Source organism: Macaca thibetana, chromosome 8 (genome assembly GCF_024542745.1).
Source record: "Macaca thibetana thibetana isolate TM-01 chromosome 8, ASM2454274v1, whole genome shotgun sequence".
NCBI classification, from domain to species: domain Eukaryota; kingdom Metazoa; phylum Chordata; class Mammalia; order Primates; family Cercopithecidae; genus Macaca; species Macaca thibetana.
Window position 1 is genome coordinate 15,424,523 of NC_065585.1, and position 17,601 is coordinate 15,442,123.

At 41.5% G+C, this 17,601-nt stretch overlaps 1 long non-coding RNA gene across 2 annotated transcripts; it reads left to right on the top strand.

The window, feature by feature from the left end:
* Positions 1 to 398: 398 nt before the first annotated feature.
* On the top strand, positions 399 to 16,656 carry LOC126960536 (uncharacterized). Of its 2 annotated transcripts, none has more exons than XR_007728041.1 (3): positions 399 to 515; positions 15,558 to 15,760; positions 16,508 to 16,656. It is a non-coding gene; the product is annotated as an uncharacterized LOC126960536 (long non-coding RNA). The 2 variants fall into 2 exon arrangements; XR_007728040.1 differs by lacking the exon at positions 399 to 515 and adding an exon at positions 6,901 to 7,112.
* Positions 16,657 to 17,601: the final 945 nt, after the last annotated feature.

Genomic DNA, 17,601 nt, shown 5'->3' on the forward strand with positions numbered 1-17,601 from the left:
AATGCATCAAGTACTCCTGGAAATTAAAATGATGTTCATAGAGGGGATACTGAGATTTTGTATGCTGGGGTCAGTTATTGTGATGTTACCAGATTAGCCAATGACTCCTTTCAGCCCCCTTGGGGAATGTGATGGGGAGGGCTGGGTGAGCAATGGGCGTGGGCATAGTCTGGGATAAACAGGGAAGGTTAAGTGCACCTAGTGCCTGGTGTCTGGGAGATCATGAGGAGAGGCTTCGCCGTTACTCTCAGGGTCAACTTGGTGTGATGCACGCACCAACTCAGCAGCCAAGTTTATCTGGGGTATGTCAATCTCCCAAGTTACAGAAACTTCCCAGAAGTAGCAACAGGACCCAGGAGCTCACAGCTGGGTTTTCACTTAATCCTTGTACAGTGTTGCCTCAACTTCTCCAAGTTTCTGGTGTTTATGAAGACCCATAACAGCTGGCTGCAAACTCAACTCCTGAGAATCATTTCTGGGAGAATGCCGAAGACTGCATTTCAACTCCAAGAATGGTGAGAAAAGTACAGTTGAAAATCTCATTTTAATAACTTTGTAGTAATAATAATGTCTGCCATGTACTGATTGCCTTGCAAGTGCAGGATGGTATGTTAGAGTTTTTTTTTCACTTATTTCACTTAAATCTCATGATCAACCTGCCAGGGTCACATTGTTACCCCTACTTTAGTGGTGGTTAGGATCAGAAGAGGGGAGGGAGTTTGCCCAAGGTTTACATAGCTAGGAAGTGACAGGGCTGGAATTCTAACTAGGGTGATCAACTCATCCTGGCTTGGCTGGGGCTTTGCTGGTTTTAAGATGGAAAGTTCCTTATCCCAGCAACCACTTCAGTCCTGGGTAAGCCGAGAAGTTTGGCCAGCCTAGTATCCAGGTCTGTTGGGTTCTTTCTGCTGTGCCCTGCAAACAGAGAAGCTCCCTCGACGCCTCTCTTGGCAGCAGTACATGGTTTGGGCTCCCCGCCGAACCCCCTTAGGGACTTGCTATGCTCCTCCCTATCTGTCTCCAAGTGCCTGCTCTCTGGAACTGCTCTGAGCCTTGTCTCCTTCCAGCTGTTTCCTGGCCCCCTCAGTTGCCTGCTTTCTCCTGTGATAGTTGCTCTTATTTTCGTGTCAGGCCTTTTACCGTTTATCCGTTTGGAGCTTCCCCTAAGCACACAACCCACTGCTGGCTGTAAAGATTTGGAGACCTGGGCTTGAGTTCCAGCTGAGCCGCCTTCTGGCTATTCCCTGGGGAAGTCATCTCACCTCCCTAGAGCCTCTGCTTCCTCATCCAAGACTGGCTATGCTCACCCACCAACACCGCTGTATTGTTTAACGTAAAGGCAAGATGAGAACATGGAGTTCAACCTGAAAGGCATTGCACACGTTGGTTGTCATTACTGTTGGGTGACTTCCTACTTTCCCTGCCTACTTCTGAAAGGAGAAGCGAGTTAGTGGCAGTGTGGACCCTGATTTAGCATGGGAGGTTTTGGAGTCTGCTAGCCTGGCTACCTATCCGTTGTGTGTCTGCTTTTTTCAGATTTAAAAATAGGGTTCATGAGCACCTGACAAATTAGTTGTGAAATACTTAGTCTTGTATCCTGGGTTGGCTTCAAGCTTGAAAAGCGGGTTGGAGCCATGTGTCTTCAAGTTGGCCCAGGACACCTGGCCAGGAACACTGGCTTACTGTGCTGTGAATAAGTATTGGTGGCACAAATGAATGAATGAATAAATGAATGTGGCACAGAAAGTGCCGAATGGGTGACAGGGAGTACATTATAATGGAAGGTAAAATTGCCTTGGAAAGTTGAAAATACTTGATGCAAGCAAGCCAATTTCTCACAAACCACTTCAACTATTTCCTAGAACAAGGCAGCTTGTAAAGAAACACATTACATAAAGAAATAAATAGTATAATCATTTATATGATTCCTTTATCTTTAATTTTTTTTTTTTTTTTTGCAACACGGTCTTACTCTGTCGCCCAGGCTGGATAGAGTGCAGTGGCAATCATAGCTCACTGAAGCCTCTAACTCCTGGGCTCAAGTGATACTCCAGCATCAGCTACCCAAGTATCTGGGACTACAGGCACACACCAGCAGACCTGGCTAATATTTTGTATGTTTTTTGTAGAGACGGGATCTTGCTATGTTGCCCAAGCTGGCCTCAAACTCCTGGCCTCAGGCAATCCTTCTACCTCAACCTCTTAAAGCTCTGGAATTACAGGCATGAGCCACTGCACCCTGTCCCCCTTATCTTTTTATCTTAAATTCTTTCCGCTCTTTACCATCTCTTTGTTATGGTCATTTCCACATTAACCCCATTCTGGTTGCTCAGTCATTTACTGAGCATAGATATGAGCCATTTTTATGATATTTATTTCACAAGCTTGTAAGTAGGTTGTTTTTTACTCCTCTCCAAACCAGTCCAGAACTCTTGGCCATTTTCAATTATTTGTGTTATTTTATCTTATCTCACTGGTTCCTTCTGCTCTGTCTCCTTTGCTGGTTTCTTTTTTCCCCTCAGACCCTTACATGGGAAGACACAGGGCTCCACACTGCGTTCTCTTTTCTTTATCTAAATTCCTTCCCTTGGTGATCTCATTCGGTCTTTGAGCTTCAATTATTATTTGCATTTTATGACTCTCAAATTTATATCTCTGTCCCAAACTTCTCTCTTGAAATCCCATATTCAAGTACCTGTAGGGCTTGTTCACTCATATCTATTTTTATATATATATATATATATATACACACACACATATATATATATATATTTTTTTTTTTTTTTGAATTGGAGTCTTGTTCTGTCACCCAGGCTGGAGTACAGTGGTGTGATCTCGGCCCACTGTAAGCTCCACCTCCCGGGTTCACACCATTCTCCTGCCTCGGCCTCCTGAGTAGCTGGGACTACAGGTGCTCTCCACCACACCCAGCTAATTTTTTGTGTTTTCAGTAGAGATGGGTTTCACCATGTTAGCTAGGATGATCTCGATCTCCTGACCTCGTGATCCTCCCACCTTGGCCTTCCAAAGTGTTGGGATTACAGGTGTGAGCCACTGTGCTGGCCTGTTCACTTATATTTTTAATAGACATGGAAACTTGTCTTAAACTGTACTCTGGCCTAAGCCTCGCCCACCCTTTCTGACCGGTTCCTCTCAGCACTTCCCCATCCCAACTGAGGGCAGCTCCATCCTCGGTTGCTCAGATCTCAAACTCTGGAGGCGTCCGTGAGTCGTCCTATCTCTCACCCTCACTTCTGTTCTGCCAGCAAACCCTTTAGTTCAACTTTGAAATACCGTAGTTCCTCAATACCAAGATAGAGATTATGTCACCTTTTATAACAATATCTCCAAATTAGGGATGTGGCCCACAAACAGAGGCATGTTGGCTTCAGTGAGATATGACACATCCAGTATTTGGCCATTTCTCAGCCCTCCAAATTAACACCTGGTCAAAGTCACCCCGATTGCTCACCTGGAAGACTGCCATGGTCTCCCTGCCTCTGCCTTACAATCTGTCATCTATTCTCAAATGACAGCCAGGGTGGATCTTTTAAAGCACAAACGAGATCAAAACCTTCCAATGACTTCCCGTGTTATTAAGAAAAAAAGTTGATGACATGATAATGATGTACAAGGTCCTTTGTGATCCAGCCCCTCTTTTCCTCTATGACCTCATCCACCCTTTTACATCCCTCAGGCTTGCTTCTCCTGCCACACTTGCTTTGTTGCTATTCTTCAAGCAATTTGGACTTGTTTCTACCTTCAGGCTTTTGCAATGGTCGTTTCCAGTCTTTCGAGTTCTCTTCTTCCCTCAGATAGCTGCTCGGCTAATCCTTTTCCCTCTTTCAAGCTTTGCTCAAAATCACCTGATCAATGAGGCTTCCTTTGACTGCTCTAATTAAAATTGCAACAAATCCCTTACCCTGGTACTTCCCCCATTCTCTGCTCTGTGTTCTCCATCACACTTGACACCCTGTCGCACACTTTACAATTTACTTAGACACACCTGTCTTCTATTACAAGAATGTAAGGTTCACCAGGGCATGGATTTTTGTCTGTTTTACTTACTGCTGTATCCCCGAGCACTGAGAGTAGGAACTCCTAAATATTTGTTGAATGAGTGAATGAATTTCAAATTCAACAAAAGGCGCGGAAATCAGAGAATAGAAAGTCACACATGCAGGCTTCTCAGACACACTGGCATGGTTTGGGTGACGACTTTTTCCCTCCCTTCCATCAAAATAAGACTCCAAAAGCTGATGTTATTATTGAAAGCAGCAGTGGGGAACGGGATGGGAAAGATGGCTCATGAAGAATAACGAAGTCAGCACTTCCAGTGAGCTTGGGTAAGTCAGAAGCTGGGCGGTCATGTGTGACTTCCATTAATCATCCTCTTCACACCATATCAATACAAGTGACAACTTTTGTCTGTACCTCCTGTCTTCAGTGCCATGATATATGACCTGTGGACAGTCCTAGGCACTAATAGTTGAAGAAACCAAAAAGATGAATGTTCACATCTTGACTCTTGAGAGAAGAGTTCGTCTTAAGGAAGGGTGAATGGACCATGCAAATATGCATTGGCTTTGGTTTCTCCGTCCTGGCCTGGTGGCCATTATCCCGGAAGAAGAGATGGTACTTGTGCATGGTAACTTTGTGTCCATTTGGTTGCATGGCATGATTCTTTGAGAAGTTAACTGGAGATTGGGGCAGATGGGGGCAAAGTTATGAGACAAGGCAAAACAGATTCAGAACCTCTCTGCTGTGTACCATCTTTTCAATCCCTTCCGCCCCAACAGGGGCTGTAGGAGAGAGAGCAGGATTATAGACAGAGATAAAGACTTGGTTCAAGAATCTCATTTTGCCATTTTCCATACCCTTGGGCAAATTATTGATTTCTGTAGCTTTACCTATGATTTATAAAGTGATAATCCCTTGTAGCTATATAAAATTTTAGTTATCGCAAATGGCTTTAGCACTTGTTAGCTAATATGATCCTCTCAATTCTGTAACGTTAGGGAAGTAGAATTATCTCTATTTTACAGTGAAACAAACCCTAGGATTCTGAGAATTCAAGCTATTTGTCTGAGGTCAAAAGGCTTGTAAACAGAGGAGATGAAATAAAAGTTAGGTTCTTCTGTTTTCTATCCCCCATAAAATTTCAAGAGTCTTTCAGGCATTCAAACCTAATTCATTGACATTGAAATATAGTAGCTCATGATAATCATGCCAGCAAAGATTTTCTTAAAAATCAGAAGATAGAAGAAGGGCTTGAAGACAATAGTAACCAGAAGATCTGAGCCCCAAGTTACTAACTCATCCAGGCTGCTTAGACCAAGTAAACAAAACAAGGAGGCAGCTTAAGTTTTATGAAAGCATGCTTCATTCCAGAATTTAAACATAAATTAAACATCTATGTATGTTGGCACTGTGCTGGTTCTGGGAATGCAATGATGACCAAGATCCGATTCTTATCCTTCAAAGGCATTCAGAAACTAGTGGGAGAGTCAGAGTGTTGAATACATAAATTTAAGAAGGCATCCCAGTGGTTTGGGTTTACAGATGACAGGGAGGGCAAATGAGAGAAAGAGTTAATTGAAAATGGAAGAATTGCAGATTGCATTCAGGAAAGATTCAGAGTGAAGCTGAAGCTGAGATTGGAGAGTCGAACACACAGTGAATGCTGAAAAAATTTGATTTCCTCCCTCCCTTCATCATTACTAGTCCCAAACACATTCCCCTTATAATTTTTACTGAAGGGTCAATTATGCTTTTTCCAGGGAGGACACCTTTATGTTCTTCAGCATATACACACCCTGGTCTGTGGGGAGATGCAGACCAATGGATGTCCCCCTTTTGAGTTGCCCATGAGAGTAAACCCTGGAAACTTGCAGAAGCTGGGATGACCCTGATTAAGAATGGCTCCTTTGTGCAGAATGACAAGATTGTGCCTACCTCAACATATTTCTGTCCTGAAATAATGCAGTTTTGCTAAGAAGGCAGAAAAGGAGAGAGTAACCTTCTGGAAAGTGCCCCTGAGGTATGAGACCAGATGTGAACATTAGTCTGAACAGTTTAATGAGCCAGCACTGGAGATCACTCCCAGCAATGTACTGGGATGTTGATAAGACATTCCTTATTCAAAGGCCACTTATCAGCTTTGTGACAAATATGGAGAACCAGGAAATGGGCAAAAAAAGACTTAGAGATGACGGTGTCAGTATCAAAAAGTCAGTGGAGGGCCAGGTGTGTGGTGGCTTAAGCCTGTAATTCCAGCTACTCAGGATGCTGAGATGGGAGGATCGCTTGAACCCAGGAGTTCAAGACCAGCCTGAACAACACAGGGAGATTCTTTCTCTGAGGAAAGAAAATCCCATGGAATAAAGCAACATGCTTCTGGCTTTGAAACAGAACTTATTTATTCTTAGAAACAGTCCTCACTTGGCAATCTGGTTTCCTAAGACATAGCAGATTAGATACAGAAAATTTAAAAAGTGTGAAGACGAAGGGGCCGCAAGGTTCTGCTCAGGCAAGCTGCATAAAATCCAGAGAGCCTGGCAGAGAACAACTAGTAAGAAGTAGAGAAGACTCAGTAGGTGCCAACCTTCTGGCATTCTGTGCAAGGACAATAGTGTATGATAGCTCAGTAATTCCCATGGCTTTTGCAGTGTAAGTAATAATGACCCTTGGTCACTGAATAGGACTAAAATTATGTCTTAATATCTCAGTTTACAAAGATAAGAGAGGTAAGACACGTTTCCTTCCAAAATAGCCAAGATATTTAATTATACTTAAAAGTTTTTATTTTAGTTTGAAAGAAATCTTTCATCAGAAATATCTCTTTCTTGATAAAATTAGACTAATGAAGTATTACTTGTACTCCTGCCTGAAAAGGTAGCTGCTGTCAAGAGGCAAAGCAGAAGTGTTCTGTGGGTCTGGAGTCTTTGGAGCCTGAGAAAGCAGAGAGAACAACAAGGGATTGAAGACAAGAAAGGGGCTGTGAGATATAAGCAATCTGAAGAGTGAGTTACGGCTTCAGCTAGGCTTCCAGGGAGCATGGGAGATAAATCTGGAGATGATAGCAGAGGTCACATCATGGAAGGCCTGAAATGGTAAGAGAACATTGAAGGATGTTAGGGGAGTGAAGGAGTCAGACCTACATTTTAGAATAAGCATTTTGGCCATCACAGTGCAGAGGGTGGAATTAGTATATTTAGATATTTGACTATTCTGTCCATTTTCCAGAATATCTCCTTAGTTCTCAAGCAGACGGACCAGCAAAGTGACTAGAGGGACACTCAGTTCTTCACTTGTGGTCTGCCCAGTCAGTAGATAAGACTGGATAGCATTGCGGGCATCAGGACATGTAGCTCCATCAGTTGTTGGCACTGTTACCTTGGGCAAAACATTTCTCCCCGTGAGAGTTCCTTTCTTGATCTGTAATAATCCCTGCTCTTCCTTTCTCATGAGGCTTTTGTGAGAATCCAATAAATGTGGGATCAAAAAGCATTTTGATATAACAAAGTATTATCCTTTTATTCCATTAAAAATATCTTCTGCAGAGCCAAGTACCAAGATAGGCGTAAAACATGAATATGATAAACATGTGCTTGATTCACTGAATTCTGAAGCACAACTTGGATCTTGTGTTGGATAATCATGGTTTGCCCTCCAGATCCATTTTCTACCCTTCTCCACCTCCTCTGCCCCATGAAACTGACCTCTAGCACCTGTATTGCCGGGGCTTTTTTGTTGTCTGGTTTCTAGTTGGGTTTGGCCAATGGAAGGAACATGTGGATCAGAGGATGAGAGAAGGAGAGAGAAGTCAGGGTACTTGGTCCACTTGCCTACTCCTTGCTGGGCCAGGTTGGCCGGAGCTCTTTTCATCACCTAAGTCTGTAGCTGCTGTTGGAGGTTCTCCCCCAGACTTTTACTTTCACTAGGTTTGGTAACTGTCCCTGCTCAGGCCTCATTGTGGCAATGGCTCCCCACTGCTGCTTGTCTTTGGGTTCTACACCATCCTTTTCTGGTTCTCCTAACTTTGGTTACACCTTTATAAACACTTCTTCCATGAAACTCTCTTCCATTTATCTTTTGAGTATGCCATCCAATAGACTGGATTGCACAGACATCATATGACTTGCTATTACATCTCAGTTTATATTCATGGAACTGTTTATAGGACCTCTTTTGTAGCTGAACTTTCAACCAGTTTTGGTCTTCAATGCTGATATTACAATTCTCCCTAACTCTAAGGGATTGGAAATTTGTAGCCCCTGTGCTCAGTGCTTAACCAAACCTAGCTTTCTTTCCTTCCTCTTTATTTTAAATTGACTTTATTGAGGGAAAGTTTTAAGGCAAGAAAACGCATCTATTTTAAAAGGTACAGTTCAATGAGTTTTGAAAAATATATATGCCCATGAAACCATTGTGACAACTGAGATATAGAACATTTCCATTACTGTAAAATATTTCCTTATTCCCCTTCCTACTCAATTCCAGCCCTAGGCAATGGCTGATCTGTTTTATGTCACCGCAGATTAGATCTATCTTTGTTGGCAATTCATATTAATAAAATCATACAGTACAAATTCTTTCATGTTCGGCTTTTCTTGCTTAGAATATTGTTTTGGAGATTATTCCATTTTGTTGCAATAGTTTATTCCTTGTTATTGCTATGTGTTGATTCATTCATGTATTGATGGACATTTGGGTTCTTTTCAGTTTTTGCCTATTATAAATAGTGGTGATATTAACACTCAGGCAAAAGTTGTCGTGTGGACATGTTTTCATTTTTCTTAGGTAAATATCTAAGAATGAAACTGCTAGATTATATGATAAGTGTGTGTTTAGCTTTACAAGAATGTGCCAAGGAGTTCTCCAAACTGTTTGTATCATTTTACATTCTCACCAACAATGTGCAAGAATATCAGTTACTTCCTTGCCAGCACTCATATTGTCAGTCTTGTTAATTTTAGACAAAATTTTTTTTAAAGAGACGAATTCTTGCTCTGTCACCCAGGCTGGAGTGTGATGAAGTAATCATAGGTCACCACAGCCTTGAACTCCTACTGCAGCCTCCCAAGAAGCTGGGACTACAGGCTTGCAGCACCATGCTTAGCTCAATTTTAGACATTCTAATGGATGTTGTATTAGTCCGTTTTCATGCTGCTGATAAAGACATACCCAAGACTGGGTAATCTATAAAGAAAAAGGGGTTTAATGGACTCATAGTTCCATGTGACTGGGGAGACTTCATAATCTTGGTGGAAGGCAAAAGGCATGTCTTACATGGCAGCAGGCAAGAAAGAATGACAGCCAAGTGAAAAGGAAAATCTCTTATAAAACCATCAGATCTCATGAGACTTATTCACTCCCACAAGAACAGTAGGGAGGAACTGTCCCCATGATTCAGTTATCTCCCAACTGGTCCCTCCCACAACATGTGGGAAATATGGGAGTTACAATTCAAGATGAGATTTGGGTGGGGACACAGAGCCAAACCATGTCATTCTGCCCTGGCCCCACCTAAATCTCATGTCTTCACATTTCAAAACCAATCATGCCTTCCCATCAGTCCCCCAAAGTCTTAACTCATTTCAGCATTAACTCAGAAGTCCACAGTCCAAAGTCTCATCTAAGACAAGTCCTTTCCACCTATAAGCCTGTAAAATGAAGAGCGAGTTAGTTACTTCCCAAGTACAATGGAGGGTACAGGCATTGGATAAATACATCCATTCCAAATGGGAGAAATGGGCCAAAATGAAAGGGCTAAAGCCCTCATGCAAGTCTGAAATCCTGCAGGGCAGTCAAATCTTAAAGTTCCAAAATGATCTCCTTTGACTCCATGTCTCACATCTAGGGCACACTGATTCAAGAGGTGAGTGTTCACATCATTGGGCAGCTCCATGCCTGTGGTTTTGCAGGATACAGCCTCTTTCCCAGCTTCCTTCATGGGCTGGTGTTGAGTAGCACATGCTGCAAGCTGTCAGTGGATCTACCATTCTGGGGTCTGGAGGATTGTGGCCCTCTTCTCAGAGCTCCACTGGGCACTCTGTGTGGGGGCTTCAACTCCACATTACCATTCCACATTGCCCTAGCAGAGGTTCTCCATGAAGGCTCTGCCCCTGCAGCAAACTTCTGCTTGGACATCCAGGCAATTCCATACATCCTCTGAAGTCTAGGTGGAGGTTCCCAAACCCCAATTCTTGACTTCTGTGCACCTGCAGTCTCAACACCACATGGAAGCTGCCAAGGCTTGGGGCTTGCACCATCTGAAGCCATGGCCTGATCTGTATCATGGCTCCTTTTAGCCATGGCTAGAGTGGCTGGGATGCAGGGCACCAAGTCCCTGGGCTGCACACAGCAGGGGGACCCTGGGCCTGACCCATGAAACCATTTTTTCCTCCTAGCCGGGCCTGTAATGGGAGGGACTTCCACAAAGGTCTCTGACATGCTGTGGAGATATTTTCTCCATTGTCTTGGTGATTAACATTTGGCTCCTTGTTATGTATGCACATTTCTGCAGCTGGCTTGAATTTCTCCTCAGAAAATAGTTTTTTCTTTTCTTTTGCATCATCAGGCTGTGAATTTTCCTAACCTTTCTGCTCTGTTTCCCTTCTAAAACTGGTTGCTTTTAACAGCACCCAAGTCACCTCTTGAATGCTTTGCTGCTTAGAAATTTCTTCTGCCAGATACTCTAAATCATCTCCCTCAAGTTCAAAGTTTCGCAAATCTCTAGGGCAGGGAAAAAGTCCACTAGTCTCTCTGCTAAAACATAGCAAGAGTCACCTTTATTCCAGTTCCCAACAAGTTCCTCATCTCCATGTGAGACCAACTCAGCCTGGATTTAATTGTCCATATTGTTATCAGCATTTTGGTCAAAACCATACAAGTCTCTAGGAAGTTCCAAACTTTCCCACCTCTTCCTGTCTTCTGAGTCCTCAAGACTGTTCTAACCCCTCTGCCTGTTACCCAGTTCCAAAGTTGCTTCCACATTTTTGGGTATCTTTATGACAGTGCCCCACTACCTGGTACCAATTTACTGTATTAGTCTGTTCTCATGCTGCTAATAAAGACATACCTGAATCTGGGCAGTTGATAAAGAAAAAGAGTTTTAATGGACTCACAGTTCCATATGGCTGGGAAGGCCGCACAATCATGGTGGAAAGCAGAAGGCACGTCTTACATGGCAGCAGGCAAGAGAGAGAGTGAGAGCCAAGTGAAATGGGAAATCCCTTGTAAAAACATCAGATCTCATGAGACTTACTCACTAACATGAGAACAGTATGGGGGAGCCACCCCCATGACTGAATTATCTCCCACCAGGTCCTTCCCTCAACATGTGGGAATTATGGGAGCTCCAATTCAGGATAAGATTTGGGTGGAGACACAGCCAAACCATATAAGATCTGTAGTAGTATCTTATTGTGACCATAATTTGCTTTTCCATGATAACTAATACTTTGGGGCATTAAAAAATACTTTGTAGACTTTGTGAAATGCTTATTCAAATGTTTTGTTCTTTTTTTGGTTTAGCTATTTTGCTTATTACTGAGTTGCAAGTTCTTTCTATATTCTGAATGCAAATTCATCATCAGCTATATGTGTTGTGAATTTTCGAGGATTTTCCAGGTATTTTCTCAATGATGTCTTTGAAAGATGGAAGTTTTAAAATGTTAATGTAATCTAACTTATTAGTTTTTTCTTTATGCTTCATTTTCTTGGGCATAAGCTATCTTTGCCTAACCCAATCAATGCCACAGATTCTCTCTCCTATGTTTTTTATAATTTTAGTGGTTATAGTTAGGAATATAATTCATTTAAAGTTAATTTTTGTGGATAGTGTTAGGTAAATGTTAAGGGATTTTTATTTTTCCACATAAATATCTAGCTTGTACCATTTGTTGAAAAGAATATATCTTTGCCTTGTTCCAAAAACCTAGAGGTGAACACTTAGTCTTATTATGTATGATGTTAGAGTAGGTTTTTCATAGATGTTCTTTATCTGCTTGATGAATTTCCTTCTATTTCTAGTTTGTTGACTTTTTTTTTATGATGAGGAGGTTTTGACATTTGTCAAATGCTTTTTCTGTCTCAGTAGAGTTGGTCATGTTTTTTCTCTTTATTCTGTTGATATGGTGAATTGTATTAATTAATTTTGAACTTCAAAGGAGTTGAATTCCTGGGAGTCACAGTTTGTACATCCTGTATTAAATTCCTCCCAAGCTGAGCTGAGTTCCTGACTTCCCTTTTCTTTTTTTTTGAGACAGAGTCTTGGTCTGTCACCCAGGCTGGAGTGTAGTGGCATGATCTTGGCTCACTGCAACCTCTGCCTCCCGTGTTCAAGCAATTCTTCTGCCTGAGCCTCCTCAGTAGCTGGGAAAACAAGTGTGTGCCACCACACCCAGATAATTTTTGTATTTTTAGTAGAGATGAGGTTTTACCATGTTAGCCAGGCTGGTCTCGAACTCCTGACCTCAACTGATCCACCTGCCTCAGCCTCCCAAAGTGCTGGGATTACAAGTGTGAGCCACCATGCCCGGCCCTGACTTCTTTTTGATTCAGCTATAAGGTTGATTATTTCTTGGACCCTACAATGGCATACCAGACATGAAATGCTGCCATGTGGTATAAGAGTGACCTGGTTGAGTTGGGTACTGCTTCTCACTTCTTCCATGACACCCTCTTCTTTTAGCAATGTACCCTTTACACCAAATGACAACTATTGCTTTCCTTTTTTTTTTTTTTAATCTTAGCATCTGCCTAACTGGATTTGAGCTTTCTAAGAGCTGAGACTTTGTCTTTGTCATTTTGGTAAGCCTGGTGCCAAATGCTTGATAATATTAAGAAGAACAATAATAGCTATAGAGAGGTGCTTTGCTTCCATTATCTTGAATGCTCCCCCAAACCCCATTAGGGTGGTCTTCTTAGACTGTTACAGACAAAGTTCAGAAAGGTCGAGTCTTTTGTCCCAGGTCACCTCACCGATAGGTCCAAATCCATTATTTAAAGTGTATTATCTTTCCACCTTGTTGCAGAATGTTTTACATGTTAGGCTATTAAATAGTTGTCAACTGATTGGCTGCATGAATAAGTGAGTGAATATATTAAAGTAGCCTTTCTCTCTTTTTTCATGAATGGAAGAGGTCTACCTAATGAGAAAAAAAGTCAGCTTGGGAACTGGCATCTTGGGGAGGCATGAGGGAAGGGGAACCAAGAGGGGTAGTGGGGGGGGGTACTTGCTAAAAAAAAGAAAAGGAAGTATAAACTATAAATTTACTTGACAGGGTTGCATCTCTGTGGCTTAGACGTTGGCCACTTCATCTTGGCATGACTATTATATAACAGGAGGATGGAGAAATGGCCGGAAAGTATTGCTTCCTATTACATAACTCTTACTATGTGCCTGACAGCATTTCTGATAATGAGGAGAACAGAAAGTATGCCTGTCTTCGAGAGAAAGGCTTTAAGCTTCTTGCAGGAGAATGAGTCTGGTCTTCAGCCGTTTAGAGCGTTAGAGTACTGACTGATTTCCTCAGAAAGCCTCAGACTGTATCCCCAGTCATGGTTCTTTGCACCCCCTCCCCTAGGGAATGGTTGATATTCACATTCCTCAGAAACACTTTTAACATCTAAATATGTGGTCCTTCAGAGCCCAAAGAGGAATGTCTGGTGGAGAAGGCACTAGAATATTTGAGGTTTTGTCCTTTCGTCAGATCGGTCCCTGCTGAGCGGGGCCATGTATTTTTGCTTCCCCAGTTTGGTGTTTTGGTGATAAGAAATGGGAATACTTTTAAAATAGTTCTTCCTTGTCTGGTTAGCATGTTGCAGAAACCTATATGATACAATAGGCATTACCTGGTAGGCTCTGCAGTGGTCTCTTATCAGATTGTGCTGAGTAAAGCCACCTTGAGGTCAGTTAGGGTCAACCTTCAGAGCACCCAACCCAATAGTGTTTTTCACCTGCACCACTTCCCTTTGACCTAAGTCTCTCCAATGCCCAGCAATTGTTCTGTGTCAGTATGTGAAACCAAATGAACCCATGCTGGAATCCTCCGTTGTCTTTACTCTGCATGCAGTCCCCAGAAACTTTTGGTGATACCAGCACCTCCAAAACCTCTCTGGAATCCAACCACTTCTTACTCTTGGCTCTGCTACCTTTCCATGCAAGTCCCCTTCCAGTTTTTCTTAATTTACTCTTCTGTCTCTAGTGCCCATTCACCATACAGGAGCTGGAATTAACACTTTCAAACTTACAAATTAAAGCATACCACTGTGCTGCTAAAAACCTTTAAATGCTTTCTGCTGCACTTAAGGATCCTATCTCCTCCCTGTGTCTTCAAGACCTGATGAGATCTGGTTCTGTCAACCCTTTGACTTGATCTCCTATCACCCCTATTCCTGACATGCTGGCCTTCCTTCTGTTCCTCAAACACACTTTGCCTTAGGCTCTTTGTTCTAGGTCTTCTTGCTACTTGGAAAGCTCTTTCTCAGGATTCTGGCCTGGCCAGTTCATCAGTTTTCTGATCTGATCTCAAATATCATCTCCGGCCTTGCTACCCTATCTAAAGTTGCCTCTCATTCTGTCTCTATCCTGTTACACTGCTTTATTTTTTTTTCATAGAACTGACCTATGCATATAAGCATATGCATAACTAAGCATATCTCTATGCTTTTGTCTATTTCCATTTATTTCCCTGTTTATTTTCTATTTCAGGGGTTTACAAACTACTGTGGGTCAAATCAAGCCTGCCTGGTTTTGTAAATAGTTATATTGGAACATGGCCTGGCCTGTTTGTTTATGCATTGGCAATGGCTGCTTTGGATCTAAGGGCATTACTGAATAATGGTGACAGAGACCATCTGGACTGCAAAGCCTAAATTATTTAGTATCTGGCCCTTTACAGAAAAATTTACTGACACCTGTTCTATCTCCCTCCACTACTTACCTGTCTTGTTCACTGCCAATTCCCCAGCACCTAATAAAGTTCTGGGCACATGGTGGTTCTGAATAAATATTTGTCAACTGAACTTAGTCAATGAAGGAACACAGGACATTGTGACTGGTTTTGACTCTAAGAGCATAGGTCTTTTGACCCTTATTTCTTGCAGGCAAAAAGGAATTGGTTTTTTGTATGTTCACATGCATATGTACATTTGTGTGTTCTGGAATGAGAAAATAGCGAGGCAAAATGGACAATATGAGGTTCTACATCCATACAGATTATTGTTCCAAACCTGTGTGTGTCACTTAGTGTCCGTATGGGCTTGGAAAACACAGTTAACCTCTTTTGCCTCTGTCTTTTCATCTTGAAAAAGGAGAGACTGGGACCCACCTTTCATAGTTCCAGTGAACATTTTAGGGATAACATTGACTGACTTTGGATGGCTAGTCAAGATAAGGAATGTGAGGAAGACTACACTTAGTTTTCATGAAGGAGCTTGAAGGAACAGAGTACAATGAAGTCAAAGTATAGATACCAACATTTTGACAATTCAGTTCAACTCAATCAACTAACCCAACAGATACTGATTAGGCACCTTTTGTGTTGCAGGCATTGTGCTATGTTACAGGAATATAGAAACTATCGAAGAAGAGCTTAACAGCCCTCAAATTCTTGACTAGCTAATTATGCCCAAGGCCAAGTGCTTCATGCTTGAGAATGCAGAGACAAACAAGACAGAGTCCCAACCATGCAGACTTCTGATCTTACAGGAGAGTTCTGAGGAATTCACCTCCTACACCTAACAGTTGAAGGTTAGAAGAACCATAAAAGATATGCAAACATCAAAGAAGATCTAAAGAAGGGGATATGACCATGTTAGGTTTATTTTTAGGTTTGAATAGAGAAGCCTACAGTATTGTCAGCCTTTTTTCTTTATATAACCTCCAGTCCCCTATGATTTTATTTTTAAACGCGCTTTGTTTATATACCACCTATTCTGATAACTCAAACTTTAATTAATTATTTTTTCCGAGGTAAGTGAGCAATATATAGTAAATTTCGAAAACTAGTAACACAAAGGTCAAATTTTATTGTAACTTGAGGGAAAGATAAGCAAATTTCTGATTAGTAGAAGTACACTAATTAAAAAAACATATATATGTTTTAGCAACAGGGTCTTGCTCTGTCACCCAGGCTGGAGTGTAGTGGTGGGATCTTAGCCACTGCAGCCTGGGCTCAAGCGATCCTCCCACCTTGACTTCCCAAGTAGCTAGTACTATAGACATGTCCCACCACACCTAGTTAAAAATATATATATTTTTTGTAGAGATGGGATCTTGCTATGTTGACCGGGCTCATCTTGAACTCGTGGCCTTATGTGATCCTCCCTTCTCAGCCTCCCAAACTGTTGAGATTACAGGTGTGAACCACTATGCCTGGCCTCAATTTGTTTTTTCTTATGTAGAGAGAAATTTGAGGGATGGCTTTGGGTGTTAGTGTGGTTAGCCACTCATGGCTCAATTAGACAGACTCATTTCCATCTGGGTCTTTCACTGCAGATTTTATGTATTAACTGAAGTGCTCTTATGATCATGGGCATGAAGGCTACTCAAAAAACTTCTTCCTTCAGTCTCTTTTGTTTGAGAACACATCAAAAAACTTGAAGATACGGTGCCAGAACTTGAAGATACAGAGATGAACAGTCTGTATTTTAAAATTCTGAATTCTAAGCTCATTCAATACTGTATTGATTTCTTATGAATAAAAAAATCAAGAAAAATCTGTAAATTAAGAAGTTCACATTTTCAATCATTCACTGAGCACAAACTCTGCATGAGACACTAGGTGCTGGATAATCAACTGAGCACAGTCTCTGCTCTTTAAGAGCTTATAGTTTCGTGAAGGACATTGATAGGTAAACAGTTACTGAAAGATGTTTTAAGTTTTATGATTAAGAAGCAATATATTGTAGTTCCTGGGTTCAGATCTCAGGTGTACTCCTGACAATCTGTTTGATCACAGGCAAGTCATTTATCTTCTCAGTACCTCAGTTTCTTCAACTGTAACACAAAGATAATAATAGTCTCTCACTTACAATGTCATTGAAGGGTTTCCTGGAGAAAACAGTACTTGACACATATTAGGTAATCAATAAATGCTACTGAAGGAATCACATGGACCTAATGGAATATAATATAGAGGGCAGGGTGTTCAAACATAGAGTTTCCCACTTTTCAGAAAGAATCTTGCCTAAAATTTTCTATTGTGATGTAAGAATGGTTTCCCTCTTGTGTATTAAATTGATCCTCTGTGACATCTAGTCACTCACACTCCTTTTTTTTTTTTTCTTTCCCTCACTGGATTTCTCAGTGAATGCAATGAGTCTAATGTATTTCTGATTTTACCTAATAGCAGGCATCCATGGCACTGAAATAGCAGCTATTTAGAAAATTAAATAGCCATTGTACTATTCAATTTCCATTAACAGAGTCATTTGAGACTTTAATATTCCTTCATTTAAGGAGGAAGTTGCAGGTAACATGCTACATTCGCTTTGCATATTCAGCTGACAGGGAGTATCAGTAAAGTTACGCAGTCAGCAGTTAGTTATTATGTTAGCTTCAATCATAATTTATTAAGCTATGGGACATGG